General features: G+C 39.5%; 4 long non-coding RNA genes across 12 annotated transcripts; 2 read left to right on the top strand and 2 right to left on the bottom strand.

The window, feature by feature from the left end:
• Positions 1–3,356: 3,356 nt before the first annotated feature.
• On the bottom strand, positions 3,357–15,276 carry LOC136266102 (uncharacterized). 3 transcript variants are annotated; one of them, XR_010705915.1, is made up of 5 exons: positions 8,804–8,999; positions 7,535–7,570; positions 7,381–7,448; positions 3,709–3,811; positions 3,357–3,522 (listed from the first exon to the last, which is right to left on the bottom strand). It is a non-coding gene; the product is annotated as an uncharacterized lncRNA (long non-coding RNA). The 3 variants fall into 3 exon arrangements; XR_010705916.1 differs by lacking the exons at positions 7,381–7,448; positions 8,804–8,999 and adding an exon at positions 14,494–15,276 and having other exon boundaries at positions 7,501–7,570; XR_010705914.1 differs by lacking the exon at positions 7,381–7,448 and having other exon boundaries at positions 7,501–7,570; positions 8,804–8,997.
• Positions 8,206–13,617, top strand: LOC136266101 (uncharacterized). Of its 2 annotated transcripts, none has more exons than XR_010705913.1 (4): positions 8,206–9,082; positions 12,764–12,880; positions 13,415–13,445; positions 13,493–13,617. It is a non-coding gene; the product is annotated as an uncharacterized lncRNA (long non-coding RNA). The 2 variants fall into 2 exon arrangements; XR_010705912.1 differs by having other exon boundaries at positions 8,556–9,119.
• A 3,586-nt stretch (positions 15,277–18,862) lies between the features above and the next one.
• LOC136265797 (uncharacterized) lies at positions 18,863–24,226 on the bottom strand. Of its 6 annotated transcripts, none has more exons than XR_010705741.1 (8): positions 23,990–24,226; positions 23,625–23,675; positions 23,233–23,306; positions 21,963–22,088; positions 19,651–19,786; positions 19,360–19,598; positions 19,269–19,311; positions 18,863–19,101 (listed from the first exon to the last, which is right to left on the bottom strand). It is a non-coding gene; the product is annotated as an uncharacterized lncRNA (long non-coding RNA). The 6 variants fall into 6 exon arrangements; XR_010705739.1 differs by having other exon boundaries at positions 21,985–22,088; positions 23,990–24,224; XR_010705740.1 differs by lacking the exon at positions 23,233–23,306 and having other exon boundaries at positions 21,985–22,088; positions 23,990–24,220.
• On the top strand, positions 24,179–25,289 carry LOC136265796 (uncharacterized). The gene is made up of 8 exons (XR_010705737.1): positions 24,179–24,337; positions 24,404–24,475; positions 24,528–24,560; positions 24,616–24,681; positions 24,735–24,789; positions 24,843–24,937; positions 24,991–25,081; positions 25,137–25,289. It is a non-coding gene; the product is annotated as an uncharacterized lncRNA (long non-coding RNA).
• The last annotated feature ends 824 nt before the right edge of the window (positions 25,290–26,113 follow it).

Raw genomic sequence — 26,113 nt, 5'->3', positions numbered from 1 at the left:
AACAATTGGCAATTATAAAGCTTACATATACACTACTTGACAAGCCAGTTACCTCATTGGCAATCATATATAGTCTGGTCAGTTTCTATGGTAACTGCATTGCCTTCTCTTCATAAACATAGCTAGCAAAGTGTGCATCATGTCCTCTTATATAAGATGGATGACCTTGATCAGATCATGCATGCATGACATACATAAAGGAGCCTTTTGTGATTCTGTTTGCCTTGAAGGTTGACAGCCCCACCCTCCTCCCTGCTTTAATTTCTACCCAGCTTGAGCGCTGAGAGCTTCGGGGGCCAAGATAAGAAGATGGCCCTTTTGATCTAAAAATAGGTAATTAACTTTTTGGCCACTTTCTTATGCCTCCTCCCGTTTAGCCCAATGCTACCATCAAGCTAAATTGGATAAGAAGAGAATGCAAGTATGTACTTTTGTAAGTACTCTCTCTCTACGTGTGTGTACACAATAATAGCAGTAATGACAAATGACATTCAATCAGTTTGCATGGAAGGCCGGCAATTAGCTAGCCACCGCTCAGTTAAACAGACAAGACTGTTTAACTGAAGGTAAGCTGGCTTGACTCAGTCCTCCCAGCTCAGCAGATTTACTAGTAGCTTTCCCTCACTGAGTCACAAGGCTTTAGCTAATTGTAAACTGGCTTGACTCACTAGCTTACTGCATACAATATGTATATACCATAGAAATAAATCCTTATGATGTGACTTCGTCGTGGTGCAAACGTTAGCCGTTGTGTTTATATTATCACGGGAGGTCAGATCACGGACCGAGTTCGATTCCCAGCTGTGGCTATTGTAGTTGAATTTTTTTCACCCTGCAGCTACCAACTTTGCGTTTAAATAGCTCTTAAATTTGCTTGCTTTCCGAGCGTGTCGCTAGTGTCTAGTGTCGAGGTAAGCTGGCTGTGAAAGCAGTCAGTGTGGTGCTGGCAGGGTCGAACCCAGGCTAGGAACGGGCCAGTCTCCTCCCCCAACTCCTCAAAAAGTACACAAGACAATGAACCAGTGGTGAAGCTTCACTATAATTCCTCTCATTATTGAAGGTCTTTGAAGCAGTGGAGGGTTACTCCTGCACGCTCTTTTTGCTTTTTCAGTTTTTTTTGTTTTTTTTTCTCAAGCTGATTAGAACAGAAGTATGAACTAGACTACTAGTTAACCGACTTCTCTTTCTTGCCATACCATGATGCAAAGTATTATTCATTACAGCTTAATGTTTTCAGTTCAGTTTAGTGTTAATAATCCCATATGTACGAAAGCTGCAACGGCTATGTAATAGTTCATTTTGTGACTATAGGCCACTCATACGTAACTTGTGCAATGGCAATGCAATCTTCAGGCATCTAATGAATACTCTACTGAGATGATATAACCTGTAGCATGACAGGGTGTGGTTTGTGCCCACATACCCTGTTTTCACAGGCCCTGTCACCAACATGCACCTCTTCTTTAGAATTAGCTATAGACTCACAGAATTATAGACTGAGGACAAACACATCAACAAGCTCTTACTTCATTAGTGCTGAAAGCTGCTGATATCTGCTTTGAGTTTCAACCTCCCAAATGCATATCCCTTCATTTTAATGGCCATCGTGTTGTGCCCACTACAGAGTTCTCAATGTCTAATGGTAATACTATCAATATCTGTAGTATTAACTGTACGAAATTTCTAGGCAAGACAATTGGTATTTCTCCCACTGCTACTTGTAAACTGGCCTCTGACAACATCAAACAGCAAATCTTGTTGTATCTCCAGCGTATTGACAACTGCTCTATTAGAGGGGAATACAAAGTGTGGATCCTTAAAAACTTTGTTACATCTGTTCTTCACTTTCATATTGCTGTGGAGAGGCTTACAATGTCATCCATTCAATCTGCCCAATCATCTGTGCTGAGGTTTGTGAAATATATTTATTGTGTAGCTACATGCAAGCTAGAGAAAATTCTATAACAGAATAATGCATTCAGGTTTTTGTTGATTCGGATTCCCGACAGTACAGTGGTCATAATGCATGAGTAATAATTATAGCTAAACAAACAAAAATGTCACAATGGTTTCTGGTAAAGTATAATTGAGATCATAGTACCTATGAGGGTGTGAGAATTTTAATCTTTACAGTGTACATGTCCTACCAGACCCCCACCCACTGTTTTGTGGTGACTTATTTTAGTGCTACATTATTGGATCTTCTACCCCTAAATGTGCTCTCCCCAACCCACAATGAACCATTATCTTGACTGGATGTTTTGTTGCACCAAATTAGGGTGACATACAGTCTTGCCGGTTTTTAATTTGTTCATGGATTCCATTTACCTGAATGTTTTATACATACACTTTACGCTGACCTTCCAGATTATTAATTTTTGCCCTCCTAGCACTATCCCTCTTCTACCATTCTTAATAGATGTCACTTGGTAATGATTTAATCCACTAACAGTAATGCCCAGCAACATCTATTGGCTGCAATAGTTTGTAGGAAGATCAGTATGGCTCTTGACCTCCATTGTTTCAGCTGCCGGCAGGCTGCTTGTATTGATGTGTCCTGCTCATATAAAACTTTTAACTCTACAGCCTTCCCAGAATTGTATGTCATGATCTGAACTTTTTTCTTTCTATGCTATACTTGCAATTGATCATGTGCACGTGATTTAAGCCTTTCCTGTACTGACCACTCTGTGGCTGTCACTGCATGGCACCCCTAGGCCCCTCTGTTTTCTTGATCAATATAATATCATTAAGATGTCTTCCTCCATGTGTCCACAGCCACTTTCATTGTTTTAGCCTCATTGTGTTGTAGCTAAATTGGAGCAACCGTTTGGTCAGAAACCCTGCCTAATGCAGCAGGTGGGGTCTGACCATGAGATCATCATCTATAGAAATTTCCTTCTAGGAGCAAGGTACAACTTTAAAACATTATTCCTGTGCCACTTCTACATTCATTTTTAGTTTCTTGACCAAGTACAGTAAAATGAAATATCGATAATTTTAGGCTGAAAAGTCATTTTGAGTTCAACAATAGGCTAAGTTACATTATGATAGCAGTGTTGCTGTTAGCAACTACAGTTAGGGCTTGCAAAAACATGGCATGTTGGCACGAGATACCCCATCATATAAAACATTACATCTTTGGTATTTGAATAAAAAATTATTGTTGCCAACTAATGCTTAAGTTGCTGTGCGGCCATAGCATAATGACATCAAAAGTCATGAATCTTTAATTTTGATAAAACAAGCAAAATGTATGTGCCAAGATGCCCTATTTTCACAGGCCCGGTCATATTATGGTGCAATATTAAGTACTTCTTATTTTTAGTTCAAGTGACCTAATTTAAGGTACTGAGTGCTGATAATGTACAATCATTAACCTTCATAAAAAACTGTATAAACAACACAGTCAAACACAACAAATGGGTTCAACCTATAGCCTCAACTAATATACAAGAAAAGAGGCTATATTGATAGCAGAATCCACAATCAGCTGGTAGTTTTTAGTGGCTCCTTTTCCTCCTGCAAATATGCAACACACATAATTACATGACCCCAAGTGCATGCGTGTCCGTGTGCTTGCATGTTCATGTTCACGTGTGTCCATGTGCATGTGTGTAGTATGTAAGTATCTCTATATGTGTGTAGTGTGCGTGTGCGTGTGCGTGTGTGTGTGTGTGTGCATGCGTGCGTGTAACATCTGGGTACCTGGTCTAAACTAGGGAAGTAAGTGCCAATAATTGTGGGTGAAACAAATCTTCATTGTGAAAACGGTGTGGGTTACTACACCTGTAGCATTGACTCGTAGTTCCTAAATACAAAGGTAATGTTATTACACAAACTGTACTGAAGTAAGTTATGTAAAATTGGTCCCAAACATACCTTAGATCTATTTCATGACCTTAGGATACCATCTCATAGTAGCCACCTTCACATAGTACGGTTAAATATTGTATATTAATTTTAAACTTGATGATTAGCTTCAGCTGACATGTGGTTTTTTTAATCATGGTATAAACCATGTATCTAATTTCCCAATTATATAATTACGGCTGAAAAATACTGTAATTACTCGTTAAGGATTTTGTTACTTACGTAGTAAAATCGGTACTCAGGTACTTGTTAAGATCACATGACCCAGCTCACATGATGCATTTGCCATCAGGGAGTGACACAATGAAAGCTATAGGGTTTCATTGACATAATTTTTCTTATCAAGAACAATAACATCAGTTACCTACAATGAGGTATGTGGTCTGACCAATGAGATCATGAATTAGGGCAAAGTGTCCTGCCCGCACCCTCCCCCTAGGCAGTCTCACACTATTGCAATACCTCATAAACATTATAGGGTTGGAACTTTTGTAGATCTAGGGGTTTCACTGGTTTCTGGAAAACAGTTAGCTTTCTACAATCAAAAATGATTAAAATTAAAGTTCAAGTCTAAAACCAACAAACTACCTCTCTCTCCACACACTATATGCATGAACACCCACGCACACACACACACACACACACACACACACACACACACACACACACATAGTCAAGCAAAGCCTTAGTCTACCTTGCCTGCCCAGTGTGCCAGCACTGTGACACCTCTGTGCTACTCAGGTGCTATGATTTAGTGCAGGCAATTCCTTCTGTGGTAGGATTAGTAACCCACAGGAAGCTGTACCATGTCTCACAGGTAAAGGTGTGGGCACCCGAAGTCCTATCTGGACTTTTACTAAGGCTCAAACGAATAGTAGCTTTCTGTATTCGAATATTTACTCAACTATTGTCCGAATACTCGAATATTCGGTGTAAGGTTTCATTGCTATGAATGCAATCCAGTAATTAAGGTGGCCACTACCAAGAAACCTATAAAGAACCACAAACAAGTTTGTGGCTTCGTATGAATAACTTACTGAGAAGAAAAGGGTAGCATAGTGCCCTTTCTGAAAGGATTACCGCAGCGATATTGTGATGGAAAGTGTTTATAACAAAGTAGAAGTATCTGGAGTAAACCATGAATCCATATGAAGTTTTGTGCTTACGGCGATCTGCCACAGCATTAGTACATCTTCACCAATTAGTGGCTGCCTAATGCTATTTCTACTGTTCGCTTCTTCAACAACATTCTTTCCATTCAATGGCATCGTCTCCGCTTCCTTAATTGCTTACAGCTAATCACGTGCCATTGTATAACGATCATGTGCAAATATTCGGGGGTTAATTTTATTATTCGAATACTATGCCAACGAATGTTAATACGAATAATCGGTTATTCGTTTGAGCCTTAACTTTTACCCACTATGTTACATGCTGGACAGTTGACATTTTCTTGCACTGTCCGCATGCACGCATGCACGCAGGCACACACACACACACACACACACACACACACACACACACACACACACACACACACACACACACACACACACACACACACACACACACACACACACACACACACACACACACACACACACACACACACACACACACACACACACACACACACACACACACACACACACACACACACACACACACACACACACACACACACACACACACACACACACACACACACACACACACACACACACACACACACACACACACACACACACACACACACACACACACACACACACACACACACACACACACACACACACACACACACACACACACACACACACACACACACACACACACACACACACACACACACACACACACACACACACACACACACACACACACACACACACACACACACACACACACACACACACACACACACACACACACACACACACACACACACACACACACACACACACACACACACACACACACACACACACACACACACACACACACACACACACACACACACACACACACACACACACACACACACACACACACACACACACACACACACACACACACACACACACACACACACACACACACACACACACACACACACACACACACACACACACACACACACACACACACACACACACACACACACACACACACACACACACACACACACACACACACACACACACACACACACACACACACACACACACACACACACACACACACACACACACACACACACACACACACACACACACACACACACACACACACACACACACACACACACACACACACACACACACACACACACACACACACACACACACACACACACACACACACACACACACACACACACACACACACACACACACACACACACACACACACACACACACACACACACACACACACACACACACACACACACACACACACACACACACACACACACACACACACACACACACACACACACACACACACACACACACACACACACACACACACACACACACACACACACACACACACACACACACACACACACACACACACACACACACACACACACACACACACACACACACACACACACACACACACACACACACACACACACACACACACACACACACACACACACACACACACACACACACACACACACACACACACACACACACACACACACACACACACACACACACACACACACACACACACACACACACACACACACACACACACACACACACACACACACACACACACACACACACACACACACACACACACACACACACACACACACACACACACACACACACACACACACACACACACACACACACACACACACACACACACACACACACACACACACACACACACACACACACACACACACACACACACACACACACACACACACACACACACACACACACACACACACACACACACACACACACACACACACACACACACACACACACACACACACACACACACACACACACACACTAGGGCTGAGCAATACTACCGTTTTAGCGATATATTGCGATATTTTGAAAGTATCGATATCGCGATATTTTGTTATTAACGTGATACCATGCCTGTACATTATTGTCATTAAAATCCATTTGCTATGCTGTATTAGGCTCAAGAATCCTTGTAAGTCATAACCTGGTTACCCCTGCAGAGAGGTGTGAACACCATAACATAACTTCAAAGCATGTGTCACAATAACTGTTACTGTAAACAAGGATGACAGTGGCTAGTTTGATGCTACTTTTAAAGACTTCCTGCATGAATATTGAGGAATACACTATGTAGCACCAGCTATGATTGACATATTTGTAAGTATCGTGAACTATTCAGTATTGTGAATAGTGGCTTTAGTATCGATCGTGATACTAAAATGGCAGTATCGCTCAGCTCTAACACACACACACACACACAAACAAACGCACGCACACACACCTGTTTAGGCAATTAGGCAACAATCCTTCCTTACCCAGACACACCAGCCCTCCCTCTTATCTTAACACCTAGTAATGTCTCTTCTTGTCACTCTCCAATTAGGCAACAATCCTTCCTTACCCAGACACACCAGCCCTCCCTCTTATCTTAACACCTAGTAATGTCTCTTCTTGTCACTCTCTCCATTGATCTAAAGAAGACATAATTACGATTCATTTTCAAGGAAAGCAATGCACAAACACACACAGCACACATACACATGCAAACACTGGGTTCAATGTTTATAAATACACAATTAAAGGTAAGGAGTTAGTGGGAAGTGTGTGAAATTCTTATTCACATAGCTACAGCCATTGGTAAGCTACAATACTTTGAATACTTAAACCAGCATTTGTATTTTGGGGGATAAGACTGGTTTTCGCACATGAAGTCACAAATATATGCTCGGATAATACAGCATGTGGTAACTGACAGCAAACCACTTTTTCTCTGTCACGACACTTGTCAATTAGATTTATAAGAGCCAACTCCGAAAAACTCTACACTATGGCTGCAGCACATATGGCAAGATTTTGCCCTGGAAACATTTGCACAAACATTACGGTGTAGGTATAAACTAACTATATATTCTATAGACCCTTTTCAGGTAAGCTGCTGCCATAGCAACATCCGCCATTTTGGAGTAAAACCCATTTTGAAACCCTGGTAGTGTGGGGGAAAGCGTACGTTTAACCAGGGAAGAAGCTCTACTTCCTGGGTATTGTTTTACTCTTATAGAAAGCAACGCTACCAGGGTTGCAAAACGGGTTGTACTCCAAGATGGCAGATGTTGCTATGGCAGCAGCTCACCTGAAAAGGGTATATACAGCAGCTGGTGTACTGATAAGAGTTCATCTGACCATGTTACGATTTGACAGAACATGGCCTTCAGTGCTGGTCACTGTAAAGCTTTACAGTAACAACAACCATTCTTCCTTACACACTCAAACAATGTATGGTTATTTTGTGTTGCCAGGGATCCAGCTACCTGTGTTTCAGCTAGCTGTGTAGCCCTGAGTCTAGGCCCCTTTTCCTTCCCTGTATGTATGTATGTATCATTTATTATTATTATTATCAAACTGTATAAAGGGATACACAAAAGGCATGTGCCTGTACAAGGTGATACCCTTACAGTTACAAAAATACAATTACAAAAACAGAACAACATACACAATACAAGTACAGAATTAAACAATCACATTAAAATAAACTAGATCTGAAATGTTTAACCTGACTTCGTGCCAAAATGTCCTCAGGAATAGTGTTCCACAAGAATGCCACGGATACAAAAAATGTATGTATGTTGTCTTAATAAAACAAGACGTTTTCTCTCTTATTTTTATAATTATCATTATAAATATCCATATATGGTACTAGAACATACCTGCAATCAGCCATTGATTGGAGTGATGATCATAATATTTCTCGCTGTGTCTTACAATGGCCATAGAATTTCTCAAATCATCTGAATACGTTGCCACGGCATCCGCTGTGACTCTCGCCGTGACTCTCGCCGTGACTCTCGCCATGACTACAACTAAGCTGTCACGTGCGAATAAATATTCCTATTAAACCCCATCAATCAGATGAGAGTTACTGCTATCCCTCTAGGGACAAGGAGGTAAAAATTAGCCGGTGGCACAGATTTAAAAGAATGGAAAAGGTTGTTCAGTATATTAAACTGGAGGTGATCGGTGTTGGTATGTGCTTTGGAGTATAGTCTCGTGCGCCCGACTGACCCTTTATATCGGGCGCACGAGACTACGTGGAGTATTGTTGTACCATAGTTTGTATATATATATATAGTTGTACCATAAGTGCAGCACGGTATACAGCCTCTGCCTATTAGGCCACTACAAATACAAGGGGGTGACACACAGGCACTCACTGTAGGTAGATCTGCGACCGCGGTCTAAGTCAAAGGAAGGAACAAGCTTAAGCATGCTTTTTTGCAACCTTTTTGGATATGCCAGACAAATAATGGCTTGAAAATCTATAATGAAATAATGGAAATGGACTGCCCGCCCGCCCGCAAGCAAATATGCCTGAATCCAAGACGACAAACAGAGAATTTGTTTGGAGTGGCCTTACATGTTCATCCTCCAATGACAAACAGGAATAGACATATAACTCTTATTGTTTGTAAAGTGCCTTCGGACATCCAGGTAGTGGAAGAAGGTTGACATTTTATAAAATGCTATCTCACTAGAGAAAGTCTCATGGAGTCAGTAACAAAATAGAAAGAATCCCAATGTAGGCATGCATCAAAGCAGCTGCTTGCATAAATAAGAAGGGTCTGGTTACTCTAGCAGCATTACAGAGTTGTAACAGTAGAATGTAATTAAACTATGACATCACATTTATTGCAGCAAGAATGAGATGTCTGACAATCATACAGAGTAAGTAAATATCAGTAACATTCTACAGATGACTACAACCAGCCTCGATGACGTCTATACAAAATGGTACCGTATAGCGGGTTATTTTCGAAACAGAAAATTTCGCACAAGGAGCAAAATCTGAATTTTGAAGGATTTTAATTTCGAAGAGTGTTTATTTCGAAGTCCGGATGGATTTCAAATAAACGGAAATTTATATCACAAATCATGAATGTTTGCCAAAAACTGACTTACTGATGGAATAACCCCCATCCCTGTGCACTGGAGAGAAGACTGAGGGAGTTTTGAGTGGAATAAATTCACTGGCTCGCATGCTCGATCGTAGCTAGTATAGATTATAAAGCAGACGGCATCAATTCCCATTCTGGATCACCTGTTTTCTGGTTATTGGCACAGTGATGATACAGTTTACCCATTATCATTTGTAGTACTGAGCCAAAACTCGAGGAATACACAAGCGAAAGTTGGATCATTGCTTTCACTTGTGGGAATTTATTTTCGAAGAACAACCGGGCATGGGAATTTATTTTCGAAGAGAAGGGCCTCTTCGAATTATCCGAAAATAAAAACCTTTCAAAAATTACCAGCTATACGGTATCACAAACATAAAATGGCTGCTAATAGTAGGAGAAGACTAAATGCTGTTTTTAGCCTTCATCACTATATAGAGGCCAACTATAATAAATTTAATATGTGACAGGTGGTATAAGCAAGTGTAGCAGAAAGAACGTATACAGTGGTTTTGTAGTGAATGTGTAGTGAAGTGTATTCGAAAGTTGTTAAGCTTTAATAGTTAGATTGTTATAGAGTAAATAGTTTTGTGTACATTTTATTTGAAGATTACCCTGAGTACTGTTCTGGTATTCTACTATCACTACTACTTGCTATGGGGTGATAGAGTAAAAATGACAGCACGAGGTTTAGAATTTAATTTTCACTTATCCCATTATTCCGAATTTTACAAACTCTCGCTTGTATACTTAATACATGCGAGGCATACATGGACACGTGTATCACGGAAATACCCTAGTCTATAGTTTTGTATGTGTACGTCAGTGTCATGGTGCATGTACAGTGTGATGGACTTATATGTTTCTTTTTAGGCTGCTTTGTCAAGAAACATCTAGATGATGTATGTTTATTTTAATATGTAGTATATGTTTTTTTTTCTTTAAAGACGAGCCTAGCTTCTATTGTAAACTCTTGGATGAAAGTGCATGAGTAGTGTGTTATGTTCATGACTATGGGTCAACATGCATTACAATTATAGATGCTGTTCACGAGTCCAATTAAATTTTGCTACCTGGGTCAGTAAACTTATCTAAAATAAATGCCCAGCAGTGTTAAATAGCCCCTATTCATTTACACACCTGGTCAAAAATGCTGGGAAGGTAATAAAGGTGAGAGAATACAGTGATATTGTATAGTCTGTATGAAGTACAGTGGAACCTGTCTTAGCAACCAATTCCTTAAAAATGCCACCTCTGTATAACGACCACCTTTAAATCCCCCAAGTGAGAAGTTAATACACTGATTCACCCATCCATCTGCCAACTAGGACCATGATCTGAAGGTGTGAGGGCATTTTCTGATAAAAGTGTTCATCCAGTCATAATGCACTCATGATCACAATTGTTGGCAGAAAATTCACTAATGCAAAAAAGTGTCAGAACTGAGTCCATCTCTGATTTGATGTCGGTAGCCTTCAGAACTGCCCAGGTACAAGGTCTGATTGTCCCCACATTCAAGCTATTGAAACTCAACTTGGACTCTTTAGTTCTTGAAATCTGTTAAAAAGTGCATACTCATATACCTAGCTAACTATACTACACTGCTAGCTGATGATGCAGCTTATTATGCTACACTATTAAAATTACTGCATGAATAATTTACAAGCTGAAACTAAACGATCGCAGCAGATTGACTTCTAACAGTGGGAACTATTAACTTCTTTTTTCACTTTATTATTATTATCACACGACTCTTTATACGTTATACGTACTACAGCTCAGTGAGCTCAATTAGCAATGAATAGCAGTGACTGTGACTCCTCCAACCCTATCTTCCTCGTGCATTACAGACAATGGTAGAACTGAGCCTTTAGTCTGTTTTCCATCATTTAATTATCCAGTATAGCTCCTGTAAGTAGTTTACTAGCACAACCCTCCTTGGAACTTTCAACTTTCAACTGCTTAAATGTCAAAATGTGATGCTAGGCATTATATGGAAATTATCTGATAAATATGAAAAGAAGAGAATGTATGAGTTATGGCCGGGAAGTTGAAATGGCCACTTTCACTGGACTTACTACATGAGCACCAGCGCCTATTGTGCCTAGGTATAACTACACTTCTGCTTTTTGAGAATCCAGCTCAACACATACATGGGAGGGGGGGGGGGCACAATGAACACGTGTCCCGATTATCAAGGTGGACTTGTTAGTGAGGTGTCCTGATCTGAGGGGTATAAAAGTGCATGTATATACTATTTAATGCTAATGATGACGACGCTTGTCCATGGTCCCTTTTGTATTGGTCACCTTTGTATGGCTGTCCCAAAATATTTTCTCATATTTCCCATACGTATGTATGCATTTTAAGTGGTCACTCTTCCAGCAATCAAGTATACCTGTTTGCCTGTCAGTAACTGTGTGTGTCAATGGTAAACCTACATAGTTCAACCAATGCCACCTGTATCATAAACGTTCTGGTGTATGTTTAAACAGTGGACTTAGTACCTTGGCACTCATTGGTTTGTAGAATTTTCAGTAATTCGCAAAGTTTAAACATTCTTTACTACTAGTTACCTTTGCGAGTCACAGTGGCTAGTCTGAAAACATTATGACCATGATGGTTCCTCGAAAGCAGTTATGTTTTGTTTACAATATATTCAGTAATTTGTAACAATTATATTTATAATTCTGCATATTTTGTAATTCTTTTCAGGGTCACCAATGTACTGCACAAGTAGCTTGGTGTCTTGAAACGTCTCATCTGGATCATCAAAAATGCTATATGAATAGCATTGAATACACCAAGCAACAATAACAGGAAATTATAATGGTATGTATGAAGTGTGAGTCAAAAAGGCCTTGGGGCTGGTGCTGCTACATGTGCTCTCCCTAGGGGCTTTGCCCCAACAAGGATTTTGGAACTATTGATTTTCTTAAATTTAGAAAATGTAGTTTACTAGCATATCTAAAGCTCTATTAGAGTATTTTAATTGGATAGGCTTAGCCCCCTCTATATTATTAATTGGGAGAGAGTCTTTAGCCCCCACTGTAATGCGTATGAATTAGAAATAGAAGTGTGACCATAAATAAGCGTCCTATGGTGTACCTTATTGGCATTGCATTATGTGTGCGTGTGCGTGCGTGCGTGCGTGCATGTACTCTGTGTGTGTATACTGTGTGTGTTTGTGTGAGTGCGTGTGTGTGTACTGAGCATGTATACTGTGTGTGTGTGTTGTGTGTGTGTACTGCATGTGTCTGTGTGCGTGTGTGTACTCTCTGTGTGTGTGTACTCTGTGTGTGTGTGTGTGTGTGTGTACTCTGTGTGTGTGTGTACTGTGTGTCACTAACTCTCTCGTATCCATAGAATATTTTGATTAGATTTCCACTGAGATGAGGTACGCAAACACTGTGATGGTTGTGTAAATGATATTACTTTTCACAGGCATACATGGTGTTCAAGGTGTTGTCTCTGTGCAGATGAAAACTACATAGACAGTAGTCTACTATACAGCCTTTATGTAAAATTATTTATTTAGAGTAATTAGCAAAACCTTGAGTCAGTGTCAATGAATATAGCAACACATATATGTGATACATTTCTGACCTATTTGAAAGATTTTGTCGACAAATTCACTGCACATCCAAGTTGTATGGAGATTGATGTCCAAACCAGTTATTATAATATGTGACTGCAGAGTACCTCAACATCAATCATAAAATCAAACCAGGATCAGGATATAATGTAGGTAGTGAGCCTTAGAATGAGGCTTCTTGTGCTTTTTGTCATTTAAAATAGAGCAAATCTTGAGAAGTTTCCATCAAGGTTTCCATTTATACATGTACGGTGTACCACAATAATTTAGAAATAATAATTCAGGTACCGAAGCTTGATGCAGGCAGAGGACAGGGGCCTCATTTGGAGTAGCCTTACATTTTTTAGTACTACAAAGTGGAGCACAGAGAATACAGATGCTCACCAGTCCCTAAATCTTAGCCAAGGGGGTGCTATACTAGCACTGATATATCCACCTGCCTGTGCTAATTAGTTCAACTTCAGTCATGTCATAGTAATATTGTTTTACAGTACGTAAGTGCTAAAAGCCATTGGCAAGTCCTGCCAAATACACCAACATGACTACAAGACTTAAATTACAGTACGGTCAAAACAGAAAACCACTTTGCCAGAACTGTTATTTGATGAATTATTATTCTTTGTGTGTGCTGTGCAGAAATCAATGTGATTATAACGCACAGGTGTGATTGTGATAATTATCTAAGAGGGTACAAAACTGATCGTGTGTGGGGGAGTTGACTATATGAGGGAGGATTGAGTTCCACAGTTTGATTGTCGAGGGGAAAAGGAAAATTTAAAACTATCAATTCTGGTATCTAGTTGGTTGGAGTAGCCATTTCTGTGGAATAGGACACATTTAGAATACACACCTGGTTGTTAGTGATTTTATACATCATCTGTACTATGGTTCTGTTCCTCCTGCTTTCTAGGGTAGGTAAGTTTAGATTTTCTAACATTAATGAAACACTTGAGAATCTAGAGTAGTCCTTGTAACATAACCTTGCTGCCGATCATTGAATTGCTGGGCAACCTTCAATAATTCACACTGGCATGTACTTTTATCAGACCCAGTAACTTCAAGTAATTGAAGGGAAGACCCAGACCGAAAGGGTCTGGGTTCGAGACTAGGGCGGTGCTACTGACAATAACAATTTCAATCATCATAAGGTGACAACTGATCACGTGATAACCATCACAAGTTTTTATCAATTAGTAAAAGCACAGTAATAGAGATCAATCACTGGCCATGGCCTTGTCCGATTTGTAACGAAACAGCACTGCCTAGGAGGTTTCACTTATGCAGCTGGTTCTGGCCCCCACGCAAGATTCATCGTGCGACTATCCACGTGTGTCACTCCAGCAGACTGGACGTCTTCTTACCGAGCTCGGTTTCTTTTATAGGTAGTGTAGGCTCCTCGTCCAGTGTCTGATATCGATGCGTCGATCCCTACATAAGTAATTATAATTAATAAATGGCATATTTGCTAAATGACATAGGTCTAGTTAAATACAGAAATACAAATAAGGTCTGTTCACGTTCCATCGATGGGTGAAATTACCACGGTGATACATGCTCGTAAGTGTGATATTTCGTATCATTGATCGGCTTGTGTCGTACTATATTGGCAATACGCAACTCGTGTAACCGTGTATTGTCATTTAGATTTTCCTGTGTTAGAGCCATTTCTATCTATATAGTTGTGCTAAAAACCCAGTTAAATGGAGACTAGCACAAGTTTATTGTGAATTACAGCACTGTATTATAGCAAAAATACTGATTGTATGTATACACCCAAGTATCCATTTTGTAACCCAGTACTTCCATTTGTATCCCAGTGTATTCTCATGTAACAAAGTATACCTACTGTGTATCGATGTGAAACCCTGTTGTAACTCAGTTGACATAACCCAGTGTATCCTCTATAGAAGTGACTGTAGTAATGTGCACTTGTAGCTCAGTGTATCATGATCCACTATTACCTAGGTGTATCCACAGATCCACTTGCAACCAAGTGTAGCTTCATTTAACAGGCTTATCCTCATGAACCCCTGTGTAGTCTGGTGCAACCTAGTGTATATCCTCAGTGTAGTAGCCAAGTATAGCATGTTGTAAACCTACATAGCTTGTTGTAAACCTACATAGCTTGTTGTAACCCTTTGTACTCCTGTAGCCTCAGTGTAGTCATCCTCATGTAACCCAATGCAGCCTTGTGTAGCTCATTGTAACCTCATGTAACCCTGTGAAGCCTGTGTAACCTGAGCTGTTCGCAAATTCTCAAGCGTTCTATTTATTAAGATAGTTAATTCAAAGACCGTCAACCTTTAGTGCTTGACACTGCAAAGGTAGTAGTAGTAATACTAATACATATAGTTGTAACCTTTTGTGTAGCCTGTTGTAATCCTGTGGTTCTTCCAGACAATAGATATTATCCTCTGTTTGACCTGTTGTAACCCAGTGTAGTCTCATGTAACTTTGGTAGCCTCATAGAACTCTGTGTAGCCTCAAGCATGTAACCCAATGTATCCTTATGTAACTCTGTGTATAGCCTCATGCAACTTTGTGTACCCTTATGTAAAGCTAATGTAACCAGATGTATCCTCCTGTAACTTTATGTATCCTAATGTAATCCTAGGCCTGTGTAGCCTCATGTACTGTAACTCTGTGTAGCCTCATGTAACCCAGTGTCTCCTTATGTAACCTTGTCTAGCCTCATGAAACCTAGTGTTGCCTCATGTAACCCAATGTAGCCTCATGTAACTCTGTACAGCCTCATGTAACCCTTTGTAGCCTCATGTAACCCAATTTCTCCTCATGTAACTATATCATGTCTAGCCTCAAGTAACCCAATGTAGTGTCATGTAATCCAATGTAGTCTCATGTAACTCTGTGCAGCCTCATGTAACCCTGTCTAGCCCTCATGTAACTCAGTGTAGCCTCATTTAACCCTGTGTAGTCTCCTGTGTATTGCCTCATGTAACTCTGTATAGTCTCATGTAACCCTGTGTATTGCCTCATGTAACTCTGTGCAGCCTCATGTAACCCTTCGTAGCCTCATACAACTCTGTGTAGCCTCGTGTAACACTTTGTAGCCTCATGCGTCATGTAACCCAATGTAGCCTCATGTAACTTACATGAGGCTGCACAGAGTTACATAAGACTACAAAGGGTTACATGAGGCTACAAAGGGTTACATGAGGCTGTACAGAATTACACAAGGCTACATTGAGTTACATGAGGCTACTTTTGGTTACATGAAGCTAGACATGGTATGATCACATGAGGAGACATTGGGTTACATAAGCCTACACAGAGTTACATGAGGCAATAGACAGGGTTACATGAGACTACACAGGGTTACATGAGGCAATACACAGGAGGCTAAACAGGATTAAATGAGGCTATACTGAGTTACATGAGCCTACAAAGGGTTACATGAGGTTGCACAGAAGTACATGATGCTACATTAGGTTTACAAAAGGTTACATGAGGCTGCGTAGCCTCCAATGTAATACCATGCAGCTCATGTAACCCTGTGTATTGCCTCATGTAACTCTGTGTAGCCTCATGTAACTCTGTGTAGCCTCATGTAACCCAATGTCTTCTCATGTAACCATACCATGTCTAGCTTCATGTAACCAAATGTAGCCTCATGTAACCCAATGTAGCCCCGTGTAGTTCTGTGTAGCCTCATGTAACCCTTTGTACCCTTATGTAACTCTGTGCAGCCTCATGTAACTCTGTGCAGCCTCATGTAAGGTACATGAGGCTACATTGGGTTACATGAGGCATGAGGCTACAAAGTGTTACACGAGGCTACACAGAGTTACATGAGGCTACAAAGGGTTACATAGGCTGCACAGAGTTACATGAGACTACACAGAGTTACACAAGGCAAAACAGAGGGTTACATGGAACTACACAGAGTTACATGAGGCAATACACAGGGTTACATGAGACCATGCAGAGTTACATGAGGCAATACACAGGAGGCTACACAGGGTTAAATGAGGCTACACTGAGTTACATGAGGGCTAGACAGGGTTACATGAGGCTGCACAGAGTTACATGAGACTACATTGGATTACATGACGCTACATTGGATTACTTGAGGCTATATGATATGGTTACATGAGGAGAAATTGGGTTGCATAAGGCTACACAGAGTTACATGAGGCTACACAGAATTGCATGAGGCAATACACAGGGTTACATGAGGCTACACAGGGTTACACGGGGCAATACACAGGGTTACAGGAGGCTACAAAGGGTTACATGAGGCTGTACAGAGTTACATGAGGCTACATTGGGTTACATGAGGAAACACTAGGTTACATGAGGCTAGACAAATGTTACACGAGGAGACATTGGGTTACATGAAGCTACACAGGGGCTACAAAGGGTTACATGAGGCTACACAGAAGTACATGATGCGACATTGGGTTTACAAAAGGTTACATAAGGCTCCAATATAGTATCATGCAACTCTGTGCAGCTCATGTAACTTGGTGTAGCCTCATGTAACCTAGTGTAGCCTTATGTAATTCAATGTAGCTTCATGTAACTCTGTGTAGCCTCATGTAATCTAGTGGAGCCTCATATAATTATCCCTTTGTAGCCTCATGTAACTGTTCTTGTCAGTCTCATGCAACCTTGTGTAGCCTCATGTTACCAAGCGTAGCCTCAAGTAACCCAATTTATAGCTTCATGTAACTCCGTGTAGCCTCATGTAACTCTTTGTAGCTCTATGTAACATCGTGTAAGCCTGTGTAGCTTCATGTAACCCTATGTATAACTTCTGTGAAGCCTCATGTAACCCTAGGTATCCTTATGTAAATTTGTGCAGCCTCATGTAGTACAGTTTAGCCTCATGTGACCCATTGTAGCCTCATGTAACCCATTGTAGCCTCATGTAACCCTGTGTAGCCTCATGTAATCCAGTGTACCCTCATGTACACTGTGCAAAAAGTTTGATATACTCAGGTGCACACTAGTAGGCATAACTCAATTATACATTCAATTTACACAGGTATGTATGAATATGATATACTATAATTGTATATCCTGTGTATTACAAATTGGCTGCTATACACTGGTGTGTATACATCATGTGTACATATGTAATAGATATACACAATGTAGTATAGCTTACCACAGCTTGTTGGCATGGCTACGTGGGCACAGTACATACAGCTAACTTATTATTAAATTCTTATGTATTCTGTGCTATTTTTAAAGAATTTATGTATAAAAATGTAATTCAATAAACTGTAACACACACAACAACAGCTCCATTGTCATCCCAAGTGGCATTAATCTAAGCTTGCCTTTATGTAGAATTACATTTGTATAGAAAAAAAACATTAAGATGTTCTCTGTCATGGTGGCTTTTCTTCATCTACACCAGGCCTGACCCAGTTGGTGGTTGCTGTACATCAATTCAAGCCATACATGTAGTACTATTTTCACCAGGCTGCATCTGCCAAGACATAGTTATTTTAAAGAGCACATAGGCTACAATTACCAGTATAAAATTTATGGTACAACTTTATAACTGACTGAAAGAAACTGCAAAAGAACAGTTGTAAAGTTGTAAATGCTCAGAACAGTTGTAAAGTTGTGAATGCTCAGACATACAGTACTTACCAGTTGTATGTCATACAGCTTCAGTTCTCTTCGCTGACTGAATCTGCAAAGGATATCAGTTGTTAGTGAACAAATGCTAGTGAAAACTTACCAGCTGTCCATCGTACACATGGGTACTCTCTGTTGAGTGAATCTGCCAAGGATATCGGTCATTATTATACAAAGGCCGTGGTCATACTTAGCAGTTGTCTGCCGTAAACTTGGGTACTCCTTGATGGCCGAATGATATTGATTGTTAGTGCACAAAAGGCTATTGCAAGTTGTCCATCATACAAAGACCATGGTCATTATTGTCCATTGAATAACTTGAGTATACTTTGCTGACTGAATCTGTCAAGAATATAAGCTGTTATTAGTATGCAAAGGCCATGATCATACTTACCGATTGTCTGTCATTATAACTTCAGTACTCTTTGCTGACCGAATCTGCCAAGGATATCGGTTGTTAGTGCACAAAGGTCATCGTACAACTTGAGTACTCCCTACTGAGTGAATCTGGCACACTTTACTGGTTGAATCTATCATACCAAGAATATCAGTAGTAAGTGCACACAGGCTATAGGTTATGAGGGACAAAACTGTGCAAAACTGTGTAAAACATGACTTTAAATTCACAAAATCTAGAGAGCATCATTATACATTACTTCACTAAGGTAATCACTCAATGATTTCATCAATATAAAATTATATAGAAAACTGTCAATATTCACAAATTTGCAAGAATTTCATCCCTCAAAAATTTCTAGCATTTGTTGTCATTTCATCGATGCTTTTTTAATTATACAGTATTTAGGCATACTTAACAGTTGCTGGTGGAACATGACTGTTGGCGTACATAACATCTATGCTTTTGGGTAATGTCGTACACCACATTTATACCGCTGCAGTACCGGGAACATTGGCTTCATCGTCATATCATACACAAAGTATTAGGAGGATCTGTATACTTGAAAATTATTATTAAGTCCTATATAAGGTAGGTAGTCAATTTAACTTTTAAGAACAGTATGTAAGCCACAGTGGTAACTAGCAACATGCATACATACATTTGGCCAAGACTGTGATATTAATATAGTCACCTGTAGTAACACTATAGTCACCTGGCTACTTGTTCTTCCTTAATAAATTTTGTTACAAAGGCCAGCTACCGAAACGTTTGATAGCACACACTGAAAGAACAAGTAGGCCTTACATAATATATATTTAGTACGGACTATTCAGGCGTAGAGAAACGTGTAAAACCACTGGAAGCGAGCATATGCTCACCTCTTTGATATGATTGGTTATAGTACCTATCTCTAATGAAAATTTTAATGAGCTGGACACATGCAAGTGCTGTTGTTTTCCATGAGTAATGGTGCACCGCAGTGCTGATTCACTGGGTAGGCGCGACCACATGTCTGCACATCCCAGACCAAACTCGTTTGTATGGAATTTTCTATTTAGCCAAATTTTCTGCTGACGCCTTCATAACTCTATAATGCAGTTAAGTCATACAAGAGACCAAAAAGTAAGCTGCATACTTTCGTATAGTGTGATAGAGACTTTAGTCTATAATAAAAATGATTCATTGTAGATTGGTCACTTACTACACACAGTGTAGAATTATTCACAGATTCTTTAACTATATGTATGTGATTACACCCAACATTCTTTGTTTGTGTACAGTCATGAACATCCATTGTAATGCCAGTTTACAGCAATGATTGCCAATTTACCAGACCACCACTGGAACATGAAGCATGACAAAGTGAAACTTGACAATCTATGAGGTACATACAGGCTGCTGTTGCTTCCTCCAAGAAAATTTCGTAGATCCTCTGAGGATGGATTATAGAGGAATTTCAGTAATTTATCATAATTGTCTCAAATTATGGCTGATCTCATATCACTCACTGGTCTGGTTTCATTTAGCCACCAGAGTATAACCAGAAAATGCCAATTCAAGTATTTTAGTCATCATAGTGTAAAAACAGTGTGTGTGTGTGTGTGTGTGTGTGTGTGTGTGTGTGTGTGTGTGTGTGTGTGTGTGTGTGTGTGTGTGTGTGTGTGTGTGTGTGTGTGTGTGTGTGTGTGTGTGTGTGTGTGTGTGTGCATTTGCATGTGTGTACTGTGTAGCATTAATATTTATTATGCATATGTGTGTGTGCATTTGCATGTGTGTACTGTGTAGCATTAATATTTATTATTAGGGACCTGCCGATTATGTTAGCATAATTTTGAGCATAATAGGTACCTAAAAGCATTGAGCATAATGCCAGCATAATAGGTTAAATATTTGTACGATAGTGTAAACTCTTGCTGGGAAAATGACAATTGCAAAATAAGATGGATATACTCTAATAGAGCAGTCAGTAACTCTAATAGAACAATCATCAAACTGACTGTTCTATTAGAGTATATCGATCTTGTCTCTTACATGCAGGCATGCAGCAAGAATTTATTATTTGTGTTCCAGCCACTCATTTTTTTCTTTCTATATAGTGTTAAACTAGTAGCAAAGCATATGAACTAAGGCATGAACATTGAGCATAATCGAGCATAATAGGTAAATATTGAGCATTAATTTAAGCATAATAGGTGAATTTTTTGAGCAGTGCAGCATAGCATAATAGGTAAAATTATCAGCATAATCGGCAGGTCCCTATTTATTATGCATATGTGTGTGTGCATGTGTAATGTACTGTAGCCTACCTATACACACATGTAGGCTCACTTATCTCGTTCATAAAAAGGATAAGCTTGATCACTGATGTAAGTTCCAGGGGAGACCACAGTTTTCTCCTGCAGTGTAGCCTTCTCCATCATATCGTGTAGGTACTGTAGAAACAGGAGTACACACCATAAAACTTTCAGTAGCCACCCACACTATGAATAGGAATACATATATACATGGAATCCTTGCAGTACACTAATCCCTATAAACACTGTAATCAACTAGGATGACCTTCACACATACCTGTACAAACATATGACACTCAGTTACTGTAGTAGCCCTACGTGAAATTTAAAAAAATCGATGCACTAAAATTTTCTCCAATTTCCTTCTTCTATAGCTCATTTAAATTGCCATGCACTACTTTTCCAACAAAATCTGAGGTATCTATTTGCCATGCACTACTTTTCCAACAAAATCTGAGGTATCTATTATGTGTCATGAGATATGTCTTTTATTGCATTTTGCAATACAAAATTTGTTACACCAGGTTGGTTGGGTCATTGTGGTGCCAAAATTTCCATGAATTAGATCATTGTGCTCATAGAGGGTTGCTCTACACATATCACACCTGAAAAGTTACCAGACACAAAGTAGGCTGTACACAATAATTAATTTTACAGAAACATATTGCACATACTTCTTAGCTGTCATTTTAGCCATGAGCAAACAGTTTGTACAATGATTGTTTTACAGTATACAGTCAAACCTCTCTAATGCGACGCTCAATGGGAGCCATAGATTTTGCTGAATAAAGGAGGTTGTTGGATTATCAAGTCACCTCTGTAATCCGACATTATACAATATGTCAGATTATGCAGTAAATAACAGGTAAAACAGATCACACAATGTTTTAAACATGAATTAATTTTAGAATTTGTAAGTATTACAGCTTTTTTCTATTACTGTCAACCAATTAAATACTTTGGTTGCTTAAAAATTATTTTCTGTGATTATTCTAATGCCGCTATTATTCTCTGTCAGATTACAAAGGTCAAAAACAATGCATTTCCAAGTCTAGAGAATCACAGTTTGTGTCGGATTATGGGGTACAGAGTTGTCAGATTACAGAGGTTGTTTTCTATACAAAAATGTTGGTAAATGACATTTCAGTCGGATTCTGGATTATGCAGGTGTTGGATTAGAGAGGTTCGACTGAATATACAATTACTGTTTTACAGAGGACACCTGCATAACCTGGACACTTAGTTGAGGCCCCAAAGTACCAGCTTTTACATGTAAACTGACCTGGAAAATCAGGACATCTTAATAATCAGGACATTTTTGGTTGATCCCAAGGTGTCTTTAATACACAGGTTCCACTGTAATGAATTTATATTTCATTTTGAATATCAGGACACCCTCCTATCTCACATAGCTAGACCAACTTTTTCAGGGGAAGTTCCACTGCTTGGTGCAAATTGGCAAAGCCATTATCTTCTTACTGTTTAGGTTCTGAGACTATTATACTTTAAAATGTGGCACAGTGTTTGCTTGAACACAACAGGATACAAAACAAGCATGTTGCTCAATAGCAAAAGGCTTAGTCAGTCTGGCTATGCGAGATTTGTTGGACTCCTGAACATACATACAAACTAAATCATCTGTACATAATACTTGATACATCACTCTTAACCTACACTTCGGATGGTGGTGGTCTATCAAAGCGTCGTACCAATGATGGTGACCGGCTATACAATATGACACAGTGGGAGATACAAAATGACACAGCGAGACATACAATATTATGACACAGTGAGACACATAATATGACACAGTGGGACTAACACGTGCAAAAGCAGTGATGTCATGTTTAGAGGTGTGTCCAGAATGAGTGCGACTATTCAAACTGGACCACACCCATTTTTCTCCCTACAAAGATAAAGTGGTCTAGCCAGGTGAGACTAGTACATAAAGTATAACATGCTTAAGTAATCTGTAAAGGACAATACAAACATATCATAGATCCTTTACACTCTAAGGATCTATGAACATATCCACTCACCAAGAGGAATGTAGTAGTGAAGGTAGTATTCACAGCGGAATCAACACTAATAACTAACTAGTTACTGTCTGTCCAGTTTGCCACATAACTGTAGGAATTTGCGCGGTGGTCTAGGACGATGAGCTCTTCCAGAGTATCAAATCACGTGATTCGTAAGTGTTCGAATTTATAAGCAACACTAGTTTTACAACCGGATGCGGTTAGACCTCTTTTGCCGAGAGCTCAGACTAGCAGTGTGTGAAGTCTAGCGCAGTTATTTTCATCCGAGTTTTTATCGATGATACTTTGTTTCATTGCGCACTGTTCTGTCGGGTCGGAGGCACTTTTATGTGAGCACCGCCTCCAGAGGTGAGTCAGTGTAGCTATTAATGTTCACTTCTTATTGCCGTGGTGTACTAAATATTAATCTTTTAGGTGTTAGCTAGACGCGCGTAGTTGTATCGCTCTCAAGACTAGGTCAAGGCGTCGTGCTCCACTAGTATCACGGTAAGCGTACATGAATTGTGCGTGTGGTTCATTAAAGTTTCTGTTTATGTAGTTTTGTCTTTAGGTACAAAAGCACATTTAAAAGGTTTGTTAGTTTACTTGTTGTCTATACTGTTTTACGGGCTGATGATTCAATGCAGGTATTGTATGGAAGTTGCTTTGGCGGCATAGTTTGCTGCATCATGCACTGACATAATAATAGCTTGGTAAGCAGTAGTGCTTCTTTCTTGCCAGCTTTAATTTTTCTTTTCAATGATAGTGGCAATGGAACTGCTGCTGCTTATTATGATTGCACAGCATTTCAATAGTTACAGGTATGTCTGTTGTCGTATTACTGACTAACTATTTTAAAGTATTCATTTTGTAGGGCTGAATTGTAGAATCACATGCTACTGATACTTCATTGTGTAGATGCCAGGCACATGATCATGATTGAGTTAACTGTGTTTATGCAGTGAACAGGTATAATAGCTTTTCATAGTTGTCTATTGGAGAATACACCTTTTCTATTGTAGAACAGTGTGTGGAGTTTAGGAGATGTGAACTAGGAAGAAGAATTATGTCCACACATGTACATCTGGTGAATTTATCAGCTTCGTTTCATTGGTAAGGCCACAAAAGAGCATTTGAATCATTGTTAAGTGATTTCTTTTGTCTGTAGACGTCGTTTGATGATGAGACCTATATAGAAGAAGAATGATGTACCTGCTACTTTTATCAAAGTGAACACTACTGGACACATTTCATGTTGTTTACTCAATGTTGTACAATTTTAAATTTTTTAATATGAAACCTCTAATCTTATAATAGTAAAGATATTCACATCAGATATACTACATTGAGTTACACCACAATTATACATTGGTGAGTATATCAAATATGTATTTCTTACATATGCACATATTATACTTATGTAAACAGAGGTTATACACGTGGTTAACCAGTAGTGTATAAGTCAATTATACTCATATATTATACATAGTAGTGTAAATGGTATCTATACACAGGTACAACCATGGTGTATAACAGATGTGCCACACATGTGTATCCTTGGTGTATATCATAATAATACATCAGTTATACACCTATGTATTTCAAATGTTTTGCATGGTGGTAACCCTGTGTAGCTTCATATATATCATCCAGTGTAGCCTCATGTAACGCCTCATATAATTATCTCAATGTAACTTTGTGCAGCTTCATGTAAACCAATGTATCCTTATGTAACCCTGTGTAGCCTCAGGTAACTCTGTGTAGCTTCATGTAAGCTTGTGTATAGCCTCATGTAACCCAGTGTAGCCTTTGTAATGCCTCAGTGTAGCCTCATGCAACCTTGTGCAGTATCCTGTAACCCAGTGTAGCTTAATGTAACCCAGTGTAGCCGCATGTAACCATGTGTAGTATCATAAATCTTTGTAGCTTTAATGTAACCCAATGTAGCCTTATGTAATTCTGTGTAGCCTCGTGTAGATGTTGATTGCAGGGTTTGTTAACATTAACGGTATACTAATGTACATTAAGTAAAGAATTTAATGGTTTAACAAATAATGTTCATGGTTTAATAAATAATGAAAAGTACTATAAAAATCTTGCACATTTTTGGGTAAACAATATCAAGGAAAATTATTTCCATTTCTT

The sequence above is a fragment of the Dysidea avara genome, chromosome 9, assembly GCF_963678975.1.
Source record: "Dysidea avara chromosome 9, odDysAvar1.4, whole genome shotgun sequence".
NCBI classification, from domain to species: domain Eukaryota; kingdom Metazoa; phylum Porifera; class Demospongiae; order Dictyoceratida; family Dysideidae; genus Dysidea; species Dysidea avara.
This window is presented reverse-complemented; position numbering and strand designations above follow the sequence as displayed.